General features: G+C 38.2%; 1 pseudogene; it reads right to left on the reverse strand.

Moving 5' to 3' along the window:
* Positions 1-732: 732 nt before the first annotated feature.
* LOC110192351 (nucleoside diphosphate kinase, mitochondrial-like) overlaps positions 733-20,096 on the reverse strand; it is a 30,537-nt pseudogene continuing 11,173 nt past the window's right edge.

The raw sequence follows: 20,096 nt of genomic DNA on the forward strand, positions 1-20,096 counted from the left end.
GAATGTATGGTTGCCAAACTGATAAAGTCCCAGAGCTACAGGTAAGATCTATGGTGCTCTCGTTCTAAGTTAATAAATTTAGGCTAAGTTAATTCTACTCAAATAGAAGTGAAGAATCTGAGTTAAGCAATTATCAACAACTGCCACAAATTAGGGGGAAAGACATATGGTCATTTGTATTTCTTTTAATATTGCTCTAAATTAAATATCATCTTTTGGAATATGAGTATTACCATTAGTTGTTTCTGTTTGGCTATTTTAATCCTTATTTTGTGCATATGTGCAAAATCATAATTGAAAACAAGTGCATATTACTCTGTCTTGCTCTCCACTGGCTCTGATAATGGGAAACCTCCTTGGTTGAACCTTGAGTCCATTATCAAGTCTATTACCATTTGCCTGGTAACAGCACATCCTAACTACAGACCAAGTACACAGAGGAAATGAAAAGTTGTTTTGTAGGTTGGCCTTCCTCTGTGAGGCCATGACTTTACCAGGACAGCTGAATAGAAGAGGTATAGCAGATTCAGGTCATAGATATGTTTTTTTTTATGGAATTTTAATGTGTCTTTTTTAGTAGTCATCATTATCTCTGGTTACAAGGAATTACTCTCAAGGTTGAGTGGCACTGTGCTAGAGGGAAGGATTAGACTCAATTCTTCAATGGCTTGGGGCATGGAGTGAAAAGGCACATTATTTGGCATCAGAGAGGTCTCTGTTGGGGAAATAGGGTTAGGATAGGAGTATGGCAGGTAGCTTGGACAGGAAGGAAGGGAAGAACATGGCATTCTCATTAGCAGAGGTAGTTACTCCTGAGTCCTTAGTCGATGTGGACGGGAGGTGGGCTGAGACCCTCCCTCTCACAGGATACAGGTTACTGAGACTGCAACAATTGCAGCCCACCAGCTCACTGCTATGAAACCACAAGCTGATTTCTCTCTGGGTCACTCACCAAATCTCTGGCATGGACAACATTCTTGCTGATGTGAATGCTGAAGTCTCAACGGATTAAATTGTCCCAGGAGCAGCTTCTGCCGAGTCAGTGTCTCCTACCATAGCCCTAGGGGTACGGACCATATTGTACCTTTCCCAGACCATAGGGAACACATGACCAGAGTTCATACAATTGATTAAGTTTGGATAGAAGGGCTTCTTCTTTAGGTCACGGTAATGGCCACCAGTTTGAATCCTCGTCTCTCGAAGTGCCTGATGACATCTCCAACCGGCCACCGCTGAACACTATCTGGCTTTACTGCAATCAGTGTGTGTTCCTGGGTTCTAGTCAGTCCTCCAGAGTTGTAGCGGAGCAGAACACAGCTAGGCACTCCACCGTGGGGCAGGGACGGGAGTGGCTGCCTCGTGCCCAGGGTGCGTCTAGTGCCCTGGACTCGGCCGCGGCCCAGGAAGCTACCCAGACCACAGCGTGAGAAGAAGCCCAGGTCTGTCCCCTTGCCCTGAGCCCCGGGTGTCCGGGCTGGTCGCCCTCAGCCAGGCCCGGTCCCCAAGTAACGGGAGTGTAGGAGAAACGGACTGACAGCGCTCAGATTTATGTTTACAAACATATAGCAACACTTAGGGGAGGGGCAAGGAATGAAGCCTGCTCCTATCAAAAACCAAACCTTTGGGGAGATAGATCGAGTTATACAGTCAGTTCTTGACATTACCATATATCCTGTCTTCTAATCTGGTGTTGCTACTAATCCCCAGCTGGACACACCTGAACTTGATTTACCAGTCATCTATCCCCTTAGATTTCAGCACTCCAGAGGAACTCAGGTAGTCTACTATTATCCAGTCTACTATATTGCCTTTGATGGACCTTTCTTGGATAAAAATATCATCACCATTTCCTATTAAGTGTTAATCCCCTTACAGACGACTATCCTAACCACTAGTTTGTCAGACTTTTCCAAACTCAAACCTCTAAGGAAGTCACAAAAGTTAAAAAAAAAATCAATGAAGTGAGGAGGCATTCTTAGCACTGTGAAAATATGAAATTTTAGATGTAAAAGACTTATGAAAACTTCTAAATTGTATGACTTGAATATATATGTATCTATACATATATCACATATACATATGTGTGTGTATACACACACACACACACACACACACACACACTATATATTTCTCAGCACTATATGACCACAGAGGGCACAGAGATATTACAAATCAGTGTAAAAAGGCAGAAATGGTAAACACATCATTGATAGACCATAACATAATTAAAATAGGAATCAGTTCAAGGAGCCCAAACAAAAGATATAAAAACAGATGGAGACTTAAAATGAAATCACAAATAATGTGTGGGTCAAAGAACAAATCTGAGAAATAATAATTACATGAATTATATGAATAATTATATGAAAGAAAATTATAATGATGATACAACTCACCAAAACTTCTGGGATGCAGGTAAAGCAGTCTTCAGGGGGGAAATTATATCTATAAAACATATATTAATGAAATACCAAAGGAGAGGATTGATGAATTAAATGTGCATTTAAAACAAAGTAGAAAACCAGCGAATAAAGAAACCTAAAATAGACCAAAAGGAGAAGATACTAAAATTAGAGGAGTAAGAAATAAAGAAACCAAAAATCATATAAATGACAAATAAAACTAAAAACTGGTTCTTTGATAGCAAATGAACAAAGTGAAATCACAACAAATCAAAAAGAACTAAAAATCATTATCAGAACTTATGATGCACAATTATAGACTAACAAAACTGAGAATACAGAAGAAATTCAGAAATGACTTAAAAATAAAAAAAAATCCAAACTAACAGGAGACCAAATAGATATTTTAAATAATCCAATCTCAGAGAAATAGAACTAGCTATAAAGGAACTACCAAAGAGAGGTTGGAGAGGGAGGACTCCTGGTCTTAATGGATTCATATGAGAATTCTATTAAACTTTTAAAGAACAATTAATACCAACACTTCACAACTTATCCTCAAAAATGAGAAGAAAACACCTGACTAGACTTTTTTTTATTAGACATAGTTCTAACATACAAACTATAAAAGGGCAAAGCAAGAAGTACTATAGAACAATATCATTAATCTAAATTGAACGATTTAAAGTGAAAACCGTGTTAAGTAGACTGTAGCAATTCAACCAGGAAATCATTCATTATGACAAAGTTGGATTTATACCAAGGATGCAAGGAAGTTTCAACATTAAGAAAAGAATCAACGTTAGTCATATTTAAAACAAAAAATATCTAAAACCACATGATGATTGCAATCAACTCAGAAAAACCCTTTGACAAAGTAAAACATTCATTCATCCTAAACCTCTACAAAGTATAAGAACAGAAGGACCTTAAAATATATAATAAAAAACCCCTCTAAAACCAAAATAATGAAGGGTATCACAGAAATTTTAAGAAGGTAAGTCTAAATGAGGAAGACAAACCTCCCCTCTAAATATTTGCTTGTATGCTTAGTGATCTTACAAAAAAAAACCTTTTAAAATAGCTCTTGAAATATCAACTTAGCCATAGCAACTGTATACACAATACATCCCATTATATTTGAATGTGCATTAGAATCAAAATTCAAAACCTATAACACAAATAGCCTTTCTTCAATAGCCTGGGCAAAGAATTAATGCCTATAGAACAACTCACATTTCAAGGAGTATTTGTTTACTACAAGTGCTAAAAATTAAGATGAACAAAACCAGTGATTAATTGACTATGCGTAACAAGTTAAATCGTTGGCACTAGGGATCAGAGCATTCTTTCACTTCACATTAATAAAGATCATAAAAATGTTTATTGTCAAAGGAATGGAATAAGAACTCAAGCATCCGTGCTAACTGTAAAAATAATCAGCATGTCACCCTCTGTGTCCATTCTTAAATACAATGGCAACAACTCCAAAGGGAGGAGAGTTTAGCGAACCGCTTCTACCTTATTTCAAGCAAAACTGAGTACTTAAAAAAAGAAGTCTATAATTAGGGCTGGGTAAAAGGGTTTTTCCCTGGTGTGCCAAAGTTAGAGGAAACTGACGAAACTCATAGTCTTTTAGTAATGCAAAAACAAGAGAACTTAACATTTATCTGGGATAGTTACTTAAAATAGCAAGCTACCAAATGGTGAGCTTGGATGAGCTCCTACATAATCATGCCCCATTTTATCCTCTGGGTCTGCCTATGTCAACCTCCTCTTAATCATACAGTGGGGGTAGGAAGGTGGGGGGGGAGGGGAAGGCTTGGTTGTGGTTCTTGCCCAAAGCACAAAAATTTCTAGTTACAGCTCTGCTGAAAACAAAGAAACACATCAGTCCTAGAATATGCAACCTCAGATTTTTTTTCAAGTGGAGATTGTTTCATTCATTGTATTTGGATCCCTAGTGTCTAAAACATAGCAGGTGTTTTAATAAATATTTGTTGATTGATGTTTATCTTTTCTTTTTATGTCATTTGCACTTCTCAATATATCTCCCTCCTTTCTTTCATAATTATCCCTTATAACGAAGGACAAAAAGGAGAGAAAAAAACAATTCAGAACAACTAACCAACACACATAAACCAACTATATGCAATGTCCCATACACATATTTCCCCATCTCTGCAAAGAAAGGAGGTGCAATCTTATTTCTCTTTGTTGGCTCAAACTTAGCCATTATCATTTCACAGTATTCAATTTTGAGTGTTCAAAATTTGAACAATCAAATCCATTGCTGTTCATTCCATTTACATTGATCTAGTCACTTTATACAGTGGTTTTTCCCCCTAGTTCTGCTGATATCGCTTTGTGTCAATTCATGTAAGTCTTCCCAGGCTTTTATATATTCATCAAATTATCCTTTCTTGTAGTGTTCATTCATGTACCACAATCGATTTCATCATCACCCCAATTGAAGGGTATTGATTGGTTTTCATTTCTTTGATACTACAAAAAAAAATGCTGCTAGAGCATTTTTGTGCCTATAGGATATATGAATTAGCAATTAAGTGAGATCAATGAAAACTTGGGAGAAAGCTGTTTCAGTTGAATGATGTAGCTGGAAGCCAGACTATAGAGAGTTAAGAAGTAAGTGAAAGGAAAGGAAATGGGAGTAATAGTTGTTGTATTGTTAGCTGGTAGGGATAGGTGAATCAAACAAGCTTTTTTTTTTGAGGATAGAGGAGGCATAAGCATATTTGTAGGCAATAGGAAGGAAATAAGCATTTATTAAGTGCTTACTATGTCCAGCACTGTGCTAAGTGTTGTAAGAACACTCACATTGATGAGAGGCCCACTAAAGAACCAGGACATCATCGTCATCATCATCATCCTCATAGCTAATATTTGCATAGCACTTACTATGGGCTGGGAACTATGCTAAGTGTTTTACAATTATTATGTCATTTAATCCTCATAACAACTTGAGAGGCAGGAACTGTTATTACCTCCCTTTTATAGTTGAGGAAACTGAGGCAGAGGTAGGTGTCTCATCCAGGGTAATATAGCTGCTCAGTGTCTGAGGCTAGATTTGAACTCAGGTCTTCCTGATTCCAGGCCTGGGACTCTATCCATTGCACCACAATAAACTCTTGTTGAAATAAGCTAAAAAATATCCAAGTTAAGGGTGAACTGGAGAAAAGAGGTTCTAGAGCCGGAAGAAAGGAAGATAGGTATGAGGGCCATTTCATTAGGTCTCGTAAGAGGTTAAAAGAGACTGGTCTAACAAGATGGCAGTATGAATAAACAGAAGGGGAATGATATGAGAAATAATGTGAAAGTGAAATCAATAGAACTTTGACACTTGATTAGATATGGGAGCAGACAGAAGCGGAAGAGCCAGAGATATCTCTAAGATTTTGAGTCTGGGTAACTTGGGGAGTCATCTTCAACAGTAAGGAATTTGGTGGGAAGTACAGGTTTAAAAGAAAATGATGAATTCTATTTTCCTATGTTCACTTCAAGTCACAAGTGGGACATCAAGGTGGTGATGTCAAGTAAGTAGTTGAAAATGTGAGACTGAAATTTAAGGGAGTGACTGAGGCTGGATGTATGGATGTGAAAAATTGAAGTCACAGGAGTAGATGAGATAACTTCATAAGAGAATATAAAGGGACATGAGGGGCTAGGGCAGGGGTGGGGAACCTGTGGTCTTGAAGCTACATGTGGCCCTCTAGGTCCTCAAGTGTGGCCCTTTGAATCTAAACTTGTTCTGTGAGGTTTGGATTCAGTTAATGGGCAACTTTTGAGGATTTAGAGGGCCACACGTGTTCTTGAGGCTGCAGATTTCCCCTTCCTGACTTAGGGTGTGGGAGGAAGAAAGTAAATCAGTAAAGGAAATTGAGAAGGAGCAGTTAGCTCCTTCAGACAGGGAGAGGACCAGGAAGGAACAGAGTTAGGAAGCCAAGAGAAGAGAGGCAATCTAGGAGTTTCAATGAGATCATCTGTGACCTTGGAGAGGGAATCTCAATAGAGTGGTGGGGATGGACTCTAGACTCTAGAGTCTAGAGCATAGGTCCTTGAAGATCAAATGAGTGGTAAAGAAGTAGAGACACAAATTTGTCCCATCAACTGTCAAATCCATTGTTGTTGATTCCATTTACATTGATCTAGTCACTTTATATAGTAGTTTCCCCCCCTAGTTCTGCTCCTAGAAGTTTAACAGTTGGTGGGACAAATAAAAATAGAAAAATAATTTAAAGAGTTAGCTGAATGAAGAAAAGTACTTTTATGATAGGAAATACCAGAGCATGTTTTTAGTTTTTAGGAATCAGGAAATGAGATAATTGATATGAACAGATAAAGGATAAGAGAAAGTGAGAATGAATGATGGAGGTCCTTGAGGAGATGTGGAAGGATAAGATCAAGGATGCAAATAAAAAGGTTAGCCTTTCTATTCAACAAACATTTTTTTAAACACATACTACATGTAAGCCACTAGGAATACAAGAAAAAAATTCAATAATCCCTGCCCTTAAGGTATTTGCCTTCTCTTGGAGGTAGAAAACTTGTGCACAGATAATAGAAGATAATTTAAGGAACACATAATCAGGAGAAGGAAAACCCTGGGGGAATCAGGAAAGGCTTCAAGTAGGAGACAGGATCTGAGCTTAGCCTTAAATAAAGGATTCTAAGATTCAGACCTGGAAAAGAATACATTTCAGAAATAAGGGAGAGCCTGAGGGACGACACAGGGACAGAAAATGAAATGTTCAGTTATGAAACAGCCATGCTAGCTGTAACATAGAGAGAATAAAGTAGTGCAGTATGAAGAAAAAAAAAAAAGAAAATATTGGTTGGAAGCGGATTGTGGATGACTTTAAATGCCCAGGCAAAGATGTTTATATTTGATTTTAGAGGCAGTTCAAGTTTTATTTACTGGACCTTTTTGAACATGGGAGTGACATGAAGGTCATAAGATCTGGCTCTGCTGCTTGTTACTTGTATCCCCTTAGGTGGTCAATCAGTAAGTCAACATTTATTAAGTGCCTACTATGCGCCAGGCACAATGCTAAGTACTAGTGACACAAAAAAAATCACATGATTTCTCTACATTACAAGAGATTTTTGAAGCATAGAAATAGGAAGTGGGGAGGGAGGGGGAGAAAAATTCAAAACTCAGAAGCTTATGAAAGTGATTGTTGATAATTCAAAATAAATTAATTAAAAATTTAAAAAAAATAGAAAAAAATACTTTCAGATGTTTGTATAGGAAGGTCCTTTGAAAGGAGAAAATAAATAGCCATTGGATATATTGAATATCTAGTGGCAAATTTGCATTCTGGAAAAAAAAAACCGAAAAAGAGAGTTGGGTCCAGGGTCAAACAGAAGAAGAATGAACTCTATTACATATTGCATTTGGGAAATTATGTAGTGCTGCTCCCTGCCATGAATATCTGCTGTCTTTACACCAATATTCCTTAAGGGATTGCAAATTTTGAAACACCGTAATATCAGAAGAACTATACATAGTACTATATACCAGACAATAGAGAAAAAATTCTCCCATTGCAAGTCAGGTAACTCAGCTCAAACAAGAGTAAAAGTCCTATATCTCATCCAAGTGAGACATAATAGGTATAAGTCAGCTATAGCATTTACCAATGATGACTTCAACTCAAGCAATAACATTAAAGATAATAACTGAACATGTATCATCTATATCACATTGCTTGCCTTTTCAAGGAGGAGGGAGAGGAGGGAGGAAGAGAATTTGGAACTCAAAATGAAAAAGAGTTGAAAATTTTTGTTTATGTGTGATTGAGAAACAATAAAATTAAAAATTAAAAAAAGTGATTTCAGAGATCTTTTTATGATGTCTGTCACATTTTATGAAATCTGGAACAGGCACAAAAATGCTAGCTATGGCTATTTATATCAAATACTTAGACCAAATATGATGGTTTTGACAATATCAATAATGAGAATAGGTTACTATAGAAATGCTAAGAAATCCTAATTTCTGTTGTTTAAGCCCAGATATGAGAAAGCATCAGTACTTCAGATATAACTGCTATTAGTTGGCAAAATGTAGGAAAGTATGATAATTATTAATAATGATAATAATAATTAACATTTATATAGCACCATGTGCCAGACACTCTAGAATTATTACCTCATTTCTTCTCACCACAACCCGGAAAAGTAGGTATGATTATTATTTTTATTTTATAGATGAGGAAACTGAGGCAAACAGGGTTAAGTGACTTACCCAGGGTTACACAATTACAAAGTGCGTAAGGTCAGATTTGAACCCAGGTCATCCTGACTCCAGGCTCTGCACTCAATCCACTATACCACCTAACTGCCTGAGTTCAGATCTGACCCCAGACAAGTCACTTCACCACATTTGTCTCAGTTTCCTCATCTGTAAAGTGATCTGGAGAAGGAAATAGCAAGCCACTCCAGTATCTTTACCAGGAAAACTTGAAACGGGGCATGAAGCATCAGACAGGATTAAAATAACTGAACAACAACAAAAAACACTTTACTTTTGGTCCAAGAAGCCTCCTCTGATGATCTCAGTGGTCAGATTCCCCTAAAATACTGATCATTGGCATCAGCATGCATCACGTGTTAGAATTTGGGTTTAGATACCACCTACGATGCTTTGTACTCCCCAGGTGGCATAGTGAATTCTGCGATGGACTTGGAGTCAAAAGACCTGAGTTCAAATCCTGCTTAGATACTTACCACCTGTTTAACCTTGGGCAAATTCTTCCCCTCCATATGAGTCAGTTTTCTCATTCTTAAAATACAGATGACAGTAACACCTATTTCCCAGGGTTGGTGTGAGGAGAAAATGAGATAATACATGTAAAGTATTTTGTAAACCTTAAGTGTATTATACATTTTTAAAAATTATTATTATTGTCATTATTATTATTATTATTACCTATGTGACCTTGTACAACTTACTCAAACTCTTTATGCTTCAATTTCCTCATCTATAGAAATGAGAGATTTGCACTGCACGCATGGCCTCTGAGTTCTTTTCCAGCCCTAGAGAGCTATGTCCCTATGATTCTATGCCTAAACATGACTATTTCCAGGTTTGTTTCACTGGTCAACAATGGTTTTGACTCTGGCCTTCCTTGCTTAATGTGTAGGGATATTTCTTATATAAGTGAAATGAACAAGAGGATTTTATAGACTTTTAGAATAACTTTTCTCCATCTTAAAGTATAAGCTGAGAAAGATTGGTAAGAGGAGTCCCTGATCATGGGATGAATCCCTTCCTTTCCTACCACTCCTATGGACCCACATGGCTCCAGAGGAGAGAGCCAGGCTGGTGACTTCGTGCAGCTCTGCCTCACTTAAATCCACTTCACTTGCAAGTCCAGACACAACCTCCCTGATGTCGTTGGTCCTCTCTGAGAACAAAGGACAAGCCACAAAAAACTTGATAAGATTACAAAAAAGAAAAAAAGGGAGAGAGGATCACAACTGAGGAAAGAGAGTGATTAAGAGGATGGAAAATACAAGTGCACACACATACATTTGGGGTACGATACAATGACTACTCATGACTAGAAGGGAAAGTAGCTGCCGGTGGTTCACAGGTCCCTAAATTCCACAGAGAGTCGGGATGACATTTTCACAATCCTAACTTATTAATGGCTGCATTGTTTGGATTCCAGATGTACTGCAAAACCTGACTCATCAAAACCTGGAAATAGGTTTTCATTTTTTCCAAGTAAGAATGATTCAATCTTAATGCTTGCTAATGCTATATTTTCGAGATGGAATTAATATATTTACTTACAATAGGCCAAATCGGATGACTCAGGTGATCACTTAAATAAATATGCACTTCTGGAAGAATGTGTTAACATGACATTACTTTAATGAATAAAGCTCGCTGTTACTTATGCATGGCTAGGGACACTGTGTCATCAAGTGCAGTCACAGTCAAGGCCTGCTTGTCCTTGCCTGTTACTGAGATTGAGGGGACACCCATCCCAGTGACAAGGATGGGATTTTGTTAACGCTAAACAAACCACAGCCAGTGTAACTCTGCTTTTCAGTCTCCTAGCAAACAACTGACCACAGCTTTCTTCCTTGACTCTGAGTAGACTTGAGTTTAGTATTATATTTGATGATATTTTATTCAGTCCAATTAAAAAAACTTCATTAAATGCCTATTATAGGTAAGTCCATCACAAGAATATTATTCATAATTGTTGATCAGTCGTTTTAGTTGTATGCAGCTCTTCATAATCCCATTTGGGGCTTTCTAGGCAGAGAACCTGGGGTGGTTTGCCATTTCTTTCTCCAGTTCATTTTACAGATGAGGAAACAGAGGCAAACAGGGTTAAATGACTTGCCCAGGTTCACACAGCTAGTAAGTGGACATAAATCAGGAAGATGAGTCCTTACGACTCTGGACCTGGCGTTCTATCGTCTTTACCACCTAGCTTCCACAGTTGATAATAGGACACACACACATGTACACACACACACACACACACACACACACACACACACACACACACTCACACACGTATATATATACACACAAGAATATATATGTATGTACACAAACATATACATACATATGTATATATACACACACACATATACGACTTTTATTTAAAAACAAATATTATTTATTTGGTGCTTTTCAGGTTTACAAAGTGCTTTTCATGCCTTATCCCATTTGAGCCTCACAACAACACTGTGGGGGTGGGGTGCCATTATTATCCCCATTTTAGAGATGAGGAAACTGAGATAGAGTTTAAGTGATTCACCCAGGACCATGAAGCTATAAAGTATGTGAGGCAAGATTTGAACTCTGTTCTTTCTGACTCTGAATCCAACACTATTCACTGAATCATCTAGATGCCTTGTTTTCCTCATAACAACTCTATGAGATTATAAACATATCACCCCAATTTTGTAGAATCTGAGGCTTAGACATTTTTTTTTTGCATAGGTTACATTGTAAATAGAACAGAGAGACTGAAATCCAGTTCTTTGGGTTATAAATCCAGTCCTCCTTCTACTATTCCAGCAAGGGTCCAGAGATTTCAGTTTCATACTAGGTATCAATAACTTAGTGAGGTAACCTTTGGACTAGTGTTGATTTATCTATCTTAACTCTGCAATTATCACAAGGTTACCTTGTATGTGAAGTTTATTACAAATCCCTCTGATGGTACAACTTGCCTGAAACAGATCTGAAATATGTAATGTCAAGATGAGGTCCTAGGAAGCCAGTTGTATTTATTACTACATGTCAAAGAAATTAAAGAATTACCTTTTTCTCTAAATGCTGATACCCCAAATCTTCTGCCAGTAGTAGCTTTATATTACATAGTGTCACTTCCTCTGGAAGTGATGTTTAAAAGACCTCCTTCATCAACTTCTTCAGGAGTAGCAAAGATTAATTACCTGGGATCTTTTATTAGCCTGTGCTTTGAAGTGGGTGTGAGTGGTCAGTAAAAAAAAAATTGTCTGAGGGAAGTAAGCCATTGACTGCCCATCAGGATGAGTTACAGGCCCATTGACCACGTCTTTTATGTGTAAGTCACATTGCTACTCCATAAAGTGACTATCACATTATTTTGAACACATCATAAACAGCCCTAGGGCTCATTTACATGAAAGTATTGATTTTAGTACTATAGAGATTGTAAGGGAATATGTCAAATACTGTGTTAGTCAGCAGAACTCACCCCAACACTGCAATATGTATAGACATTTATTTTAGGGAGAATTTGCTACATAAGTCAATTTAGGAACTCTCTATTCCAAGACTGAATAGATGAAAAAAAATTTTTTGGGTATATAAATTTATTTATTTTTACCACAAGATTTTGAATTCCATATTTTCACCCCATCTTGCCCCTCCCCCACCCCAAGATGGCATGTATTCTGAATGCCCATTCCCCTAGTCTGGCCTCTCTTCTATCTCTCCCCACCCTTGTCTTATCCCCTTCCCCTTCTATTTTCCTGTAGGGCAGGATAGATTTCTGTACCTCATTTCCTGTATTTCTTATTTCCCAGTTGTATGTGGAAACATTTTTTTTTAAAACATGTGTTTTTAAAACTTTGGGTTCCAAATTTTCTCCCTTCCTTCTCCCCCCCCATTGAAAAGGCAAGCAAGTCAATAGAGACCATACATGTGCAGTTATGCAAAACACTTCCATAGTAGATGTGTTGTGAAAAACTAACTCTATTTCCCTTAATCTTATCCTGCTCACTCCCATTTATTCTATTCTTTCTTTTGACCCTGTCCCTCCTCAGAAGTACCTCCTTCTGATTACCCCTTTTGCAATATCTGCCCTTCTCTCTATCATCCCCCTGCTCTCTTGTCCCCTTCCTCCCCTATTTTCCTGTAGGGTAAGACAGATTTCCATACCCAATTAAGTGTGTATGTTATTCCCTCCTTAATCCAAATCCTATGAGAATAAGATTCCCTCATTTCCTCTCACCTTCCCCTGTTTTCCCTCCACTGTAAGAACCTTTTCTTGTCTGTTTTGTGCAAGATAATGTACCCCATTCTACCTCTCCCTTTCTCCTTCTCCTAGTATAATCCTCTCTCACCCCTTAATTTTATTCTCCAGATATCACCCCTTCATCTTCAACTCACCCTGTGCCCTCTATCTATCTATCTATCTATCTATCTATCTATCTATCTATCTATCTATCTATCTACATACACACATATAATTTTTCCCCTCCCACTACCCTAATACTGACAAAGGTCTCATGTATTATAAATATCATCTTTCCATGCAGGAATGTAAACATTTCAGCCTTAATAAGTCTCTTATGATTTCTCTTTCCTGTTTACCTCTTCATGTTCCACTTGAGTCTTGTATTGAAAGTCAAATTTTCTATTCAGCTCTGGTCTTTTCATCAAGAATGCTTGAAAGTCCTCTATTTCACTGAATGACCATTTTTTCCCCTGAAGGATTATACTCAGTTTTGCTGGGTAGGTGATTCTTGGTTGTAATCCTATCTCCTTTGCCCTCCTGAATATTATATTCCATGTCCTCTGGTCCCTTAATGTAGAAGCTGCTAAATCTTGTGTTATCCTGATTGTGTTTCCACCATACTTGAATTGTTTCTTTCTGGCTGCTTGCAATATTTTCTCCTTGACCTGGGAACTCTGGAATTTGGCTACAATATTCCTAGGAGTTTTCCTTTGGGGATCTCTTTCAGGGGAGATTGGTGGATTCTTTCAATTTCTATTTTGCCCTCTGGTTCTACTATATCAGGGCAGTTTTCCTTGATAATTTCTTGAAAGATGATGTCTAGGCTCTTTTTTGATCATGGCTTTCAGATAGTCCAATAATTTTTAAATTCTCTCTCCTGGATCTATTTTCCAGGTCAGTTGTTTTTCCAATGAGATATTTCACATTGTTTTCTAATTTTTCATTCTTTTGGATTTGTTTTACAGTGTTGATTTCTCATAAAGTCACTAGCTTCCAATTGCTCTATTCTAATTTTTAAGGAAGTATTTTCTTCAGTAATCTTTTGGACTTCCTTTTCCATTTGGCCAATTTTGTTTTTAGGGCATTCTTCTCCTCATTGGCTTTTTGGACCTCTTTTGCCATTTGGGTTAGGCTATTTTTTAAGGTGTTATTTTCTTCAGTATTTTTTTGGGTCTCCTTTAGCAAGCTGTTGACTTGTTTTTCGATTTTCTTGCATCACTTTCATTTCTCTTCCCAGTTTTTCCTCTACTTCTCTTACTTGCTTCTCAAAATCCCTTTTGAGCTCTTCCAAGGCCTGGGACTGATTCATATTTTTCTTGGAGGCTTTGGATGTAGGAGCTTTGACTTTGTTGTCTTCTTCTGGTTGTATGTTTTGATCTTCTTTGTCACCAAAGTAAGATAATATAGTCTGACTCTTTTTGCGAGGTTTGCTCATGATCCTGGCCAATTACTTGAGTCTTAAACTCTTTGTTAAGGTAAAAGTCTGCTTCCAATGTGGAGAATGTATTGTCCCAAGCTTCGGGGGTTTATATAGCTGTTTTCAGAGATACTTGTAGGGACCTGTAAATTTTCAGTTCTTCCAAGGTGGTGTGATAAGGGTGGAGGTATTTACTCTTTTCCTGGCCTGATCTCTGGTCTTTTGAGTAACCAGCCACAAGCAGTCTTTTCTCTCTTGGAACTGTGAAGAAGGTTTCCTTTTCACCTCCACTACAAGCTCCACCGTGCCAGCGCTCCTCTTCACCCCAAGACTGCCACCCAGAACTGTGACCCAGATCCAAGCACTGTCAAAGCAACAGTTTCCTGTCTCAGCACTGGCAAAGAGATTCCTGCAGTCCCCCTCTGATCAGCCACTTGATTCCCCCTCAGTCTGTGAGCTGGAAGCTCAGGACACAGCCACCGCTTCAGCGCCCGGGCTTTGTGTTCTGCGCTCTGGAACTGGCTCTGACCTAGCTCTTCTCTCACTGCAAAAACAGACTTTTCCCACTGACAAAAATTTTTTAAAAAAATACAAAAGTGAGACAGCACCTGCCATCAAGGAAATAACGATCTAATTGGGGAAACAACAGAAAAAAGACATTTGGTATCATGAAAGAGTTATTTTGATCTAACAAATCTCTAAAATATAACTTTGGAAGACAGAGATGGGGAGTCCTATCCTCTCTTATATAGCGACTACCCATAGCTGTTATTGACTGTCTCACTTTAGGATTAAAGGCAATAGAGGAATTACAGAACAATGAGTGTGTATATCATCTCAAGAGTTCTTGGACACAATCTAAATCTTAACTCTCCTATTTCTATGATCTGTTTGACTTCTGCTATTAATAAAATATAGGCTGACACCCTGAATTATTCAGAATTAAGCCCTTTAGCTATTAAACATTTTTTTTTCCAGTGGGGGTAAACACAAAACGTAAAGGAAATGTAACAAATTCAATCAATAAAGTAAAGGATACCTTGACCAGAGACTGCACTTGACTTCTGGAAAACTCAATGCCCTTCAGATTCTTCAAACTTTTAATTCTCTTCATGACTGAATCATTCCATGGTGTGGTCCATTTGGAAATTTTCAGGAGCTGATTATTGATTATTATGCATTATCCAGGGCTTTTGGAATATCTTCATTGTCTTTACTTAGCCTTCCTTAAGGAGCTTACGTTCTAAGATGTACTACTGTTGTGGTGTAAGAGGTTGAGAAGTTGTGACCCCTCAAAGACCAGAGTGCAGGATGGGTCATCTGGAATGAATTCACAGACTCAAGCATTCTTTAATTCAAGGTGGCAAAGATTTATTGTTACGCTTTTCAGCTGGCAAGGATTCTTAAAGGATCCTGCACCCTTAGAGAGGTACAGGTAAAGTTTATATAGGATAAAATACAATAAAACATGTGCCAAATATACTAACTAGGGAATTCAGGGTGGGATTAGGGAGTGGTTAAGGATTGGTCAGTTCTCAATTGAAACTCAAGATAAGAAAAGTCCCATTATTCAAGAGAGTATCTGGTCCCAGACATCCTGGGCCCAGTGATAACAAACAGGAAGAATACTGATCAGCTCTATCTGGTCCTGGAATTTGCTGACACAGGAAGGGGTGTTTTTAGTTCACTCAGAGAGAAAAAGATTAATTTAGGTTTTTAGCCCTCATTGGAGCCCAATTGATCCCAAATGATTATCAAAAGACAGTGTTTCTGAGGCTAGGGAGAAATTGGGGTCCAAGTACATGCACCCAAACATAAGCACCCAAGCACCCCAATACTACCAGCTATCGAAGGCATTATAGCTTCCATTAGAATACAGAGGGTTAAGGAAAGAATCCAGGGTAGGTGTCACAACAAGCCATGAAGAATAAGGATCCCAGGTCTCCAGCCCAGCAGAAACTGGCTCTGGTGCTGGCTTTGGACATAAAGTTGATGGGATTAACGTTGTGTAGGAATTGAGCTAAGATACGAGCCCAGACTGCTAGTCACTGGGTCTCTAAAATGAGGAGAAATACAATCAATAAAGGATTGGGGTGGTGGTAGAGAGGAAAGAATCCCCAACCCTTTCAAGGTATGAGAGAACCTTGAGCAAAGGTTTGAGTTAGCAAGTCTGGCCCTCAAAGAATGGGACTAGAGTAACCAAGTTCCAACTAGATAAGACCCCTGCTTCCCCACCCCATTAAATGATGGGTATCATGACCTAATAACAGACATTGTTCTTTTACATATTTCAAGGTTAAGATATTAATTACCAGGGGAAAAAATCCTTTCAATTCTTGAAGGGAGTGCTCAAGGAAGGATTCTAGTAGTTGGGTCATTTCGGTAAATTTATTGACTATGATTTTGTTGTTGTAAATTAAGCTACTATGGTTCATCCAAAATTGTATTATAATGTATTATGATTTTTTCCTGTTCAAGATTCCTTTAAATGTTACCTCAAATCATTTTGGGACAGGGAGATATGTCAAAAGGCATGGGAGAATAAGGCAATTTGGAAATCTCTTCCCAAGTTAGAAATAGCTTAGATATTAAAAAAGTTAAATGAAATAAATTTGTTAAATTTTGTTAAACTTATTGAAAATTGTTGTAGACTTATACCTAAAGAAGAAAGACAAGGGAACTCAGCAAGGGCTTATTAAGTACCTACTAAGTGCTAGGCACTGTGCTAAGTGCTGGGGATACAATTACAAACAAAAAGAAAAACAGCCCCTGCCCTCAGGGAACTTACATTTTAGTGGGGGGAGACAACACAGAAAAGAGATCTGACTATGTGGGAGTGGTAGAAAGAAGGGGGAGAATGGAGGCCCTGGGAGGAATTCACCTATGGAGAAAGGGGGCTTGCATGATAGATGAATATTTGAGGGTGAGAAGGCTTGCAGGGACAGATGGACGTTTCTGGATAGGAGACCCCAGGTACTGAGGGAAATCTTAGTGTGAAAAATCAGCTGAGGCATGGTAGCAATATCTTGAAAGTTGGAAGTATGACTGGGAAAAGAAGAGTACAGTATTAAAATTTTTTCTTCAACAAATGCATAAAATTATATATACATATATATACACACATATGTATGTAAATATGTATATACAAATATATATGTTATATTATATATGCTTCCCAAAAAAGAATACATTGAAATATAGTTATCAAAACTTTAAAAAAAAAGGTTCATGTAACTCAGAAGCTCTGCTGACTAAATGGTTTACTTATGATCTAAATTCACGTTTACCTGAGGAAGCAGCATACAAGCAAGGCACTAGAAGAATTGATTTCTTATTGATCCTTACAACATCCCTGAGAGGAAGAGTGGATACATTTTAGCAGTGAAAAATGAAGAAATCATTATTTCTATTGAATACAAGAGTAGTCTGAGCCACAAGTAGGTTAAAGGATTGTACAAAATGCCTGTGCCTATGTGTAGTCAGGCAATGTATGAAAATTAGTAGGAAAGAGATTTTTGGTTCGACACAAAGGATACCTTCCAACAATTAGAGCTTTCTGAAACTGGAATGAACTGCCTAAATGAGTTCTCTGTCATAAGGCAGAGATTTGTTCTATTGTTATGAATCACAATTCTAGGCCTAGAAGGGACCTCAAAGGTTACCTAGTTCAATCTCTTTACTTCATAGATGGACATTGATATTCAGGAAGGCTTCACTTGTTCAAGGTCACACAGATAGCAATCCTCAGAAATAGGATTTGAACCTACAAACTCTGACTCCAGAGTCAGTGTTCTATATACTATACCACGATGGGTTGATCTAAATAGTCTCTGAGGTTCCTCCCAATCTCTGTGATTACATGACTCTCTGAAATGAGTGAGTGCCATGATGACATGGTAAAGCAATATGTAGACTTTTTGTAGGAAGTCAACCCCTTGCCCTTGACAAGGACAATGGATAGGTCTCTATGGGTGCTCCAGTAAAAGATGCTTCATCCTTTGGGGAATGGGGGCAGAATATCATCCTTAGCTATTACAGTCGTTGAAACAAGATGACTAACCATCTTTTTTTTTCCCTTTTAATACTCACTTTGCCTGTTTAGATAGCTACTGCAGCCTGTTTCAGCATTATACAATTCCTCCTTTTAGAATGATTACCCAAGGGCATTCTCTTGTTTTCCTCCGGAGGATCTATTTTATTCTACGGTGCTTTGATTTATTAAAGGGCACAGGTGAATTCTGGAACATAGCCCTCAGGTGCCAGCCCACTGACAAGGCCCAATCTTGTAAGAGAATGAGTGAATGACTGTCTAGGCTAACTCCCAAATGAGCTTCTAGTTCCCACTCTTTCCTCAGGCTGTCCTGCTAGGCACTGGGCCTTTTGTTCTGTAGTTAATTGTAAGTTCTCCCAAGAGTCCCTCTAAAGTTGATGTAATTCAAGAGATTTCTTTCCCCCCACCCCCCTCTGCCTTTCCTGGTGTAAACCTAAGCCTTGTTTTATTGCTGTAAGCTGCTATCACTCTTCCCATGTTCAACACACAAAGGAATTGGGTCTGTGTGGTACAACGTTAGTGGACCAAAATCAGCCTTGTTGGGCCAGTTTTCTAATTGGGTCCTTGGAGATTGGGAAATTAGTTTTGTCCCCCTTCCTCAGCCCCAACCTCAGTCAGATCACCATTAATTGAGTTCTTATTATTGCCCTAATGTGTGCACTGAGTATGTATTCTTCCCCCCTCTCTCCCTCAAGGAACAGAATACTTTGGTTTTTATACCTTATATGGGATTCAGATGCTGACAAATATATATAATGAGGAAGGGAGTGTGTGGGGTGTGGAGGGAGAAGTCTATTCTGGGAACATATAAAGATAGACTTCAAATTGCTAATAATATTTGGGAACATTGTATGCCAGTGTTGTTGATCGAAAACGAAACAACAATACTTCAAAGATATGTCATTTTATCAGTGTGGGTATTCTGACCCATGCCTACCTCACCTTAGGGATAGGCTCAATGGGTGGCTTTGGCCAAAGTAATTCATCAGTTGGTGAACCAATTGAATTGGTTTTGGTGATCAGCCTCTCCCAGCTTAGCTAGACTGGTGCTCAGATGTAGGTCCACTTAATCCCCTGTGCTTTCCATTAATGAATATTGAACTGTCAGGAAAGCTTGAAGATTTTCCAGCTTGGTAGGTCTTGCCAGGGCTTGTACTATGCTTTTATACAGCCTTTGAGGACTCAAGGTCACCTTAATACTAGGAAGAAGCATCCTTGTAGGTTTTCTGTAGAGGAATCAAAACATAATGGCCAATGTACCTCTTACTGCGTAAGAGCTAGAAGGTTTAGTGGTATTTTGTTGTTGTTGCCTAGGCAGTAGTATTATATACAGAAACTAGTGTTGTATACTGTGGTTTTAATAGTGTTCACAGGTCGTAGAATGTTATAGCTCAATAGGACCTTAGGGATCATTTAGCTTACCCCTTTCATTTTACAGATGAAGAAATTGAGACTCAGGAAGATTAATTTGTCTAAGGTCACACAGGTAGTAACTGTCAAGAACCTCAAAGATCATTTAATTATACTCCCTCATTTTATACATAAAAAAAAAAGAGTCAGAGAGATTAACTTACCAAAAGTCACTCAAGTGGTGAGTGGAAGAACTGGACCAGAATCCATATCTACTGATTTCTATCTTACTTCTCTTTCTACTCCCATCACTAACTTTCATTTTGTAGATAAGGAAACTGAGTCCTATTAAAATTGAAGTCACACAGTCACATATC

This window comes from Phascolarctos cinereus, unplaced genomic scaffold, assembly GCF_003287225.1.
Source record: "Phascolarctos cinereus isolate Bilbo 61053 unplaced genomic scaffold, phaCin_HiC Scaffold_3;HRSCAF=262, whole genome shotgun sequence".
Lineage (NCBI taxonomy): Eukaryota > Metazoa > Chordata > Mammalia > Diprotodontia > Phascolarctidae > Phascolarctos > Phascolarctos cinereus.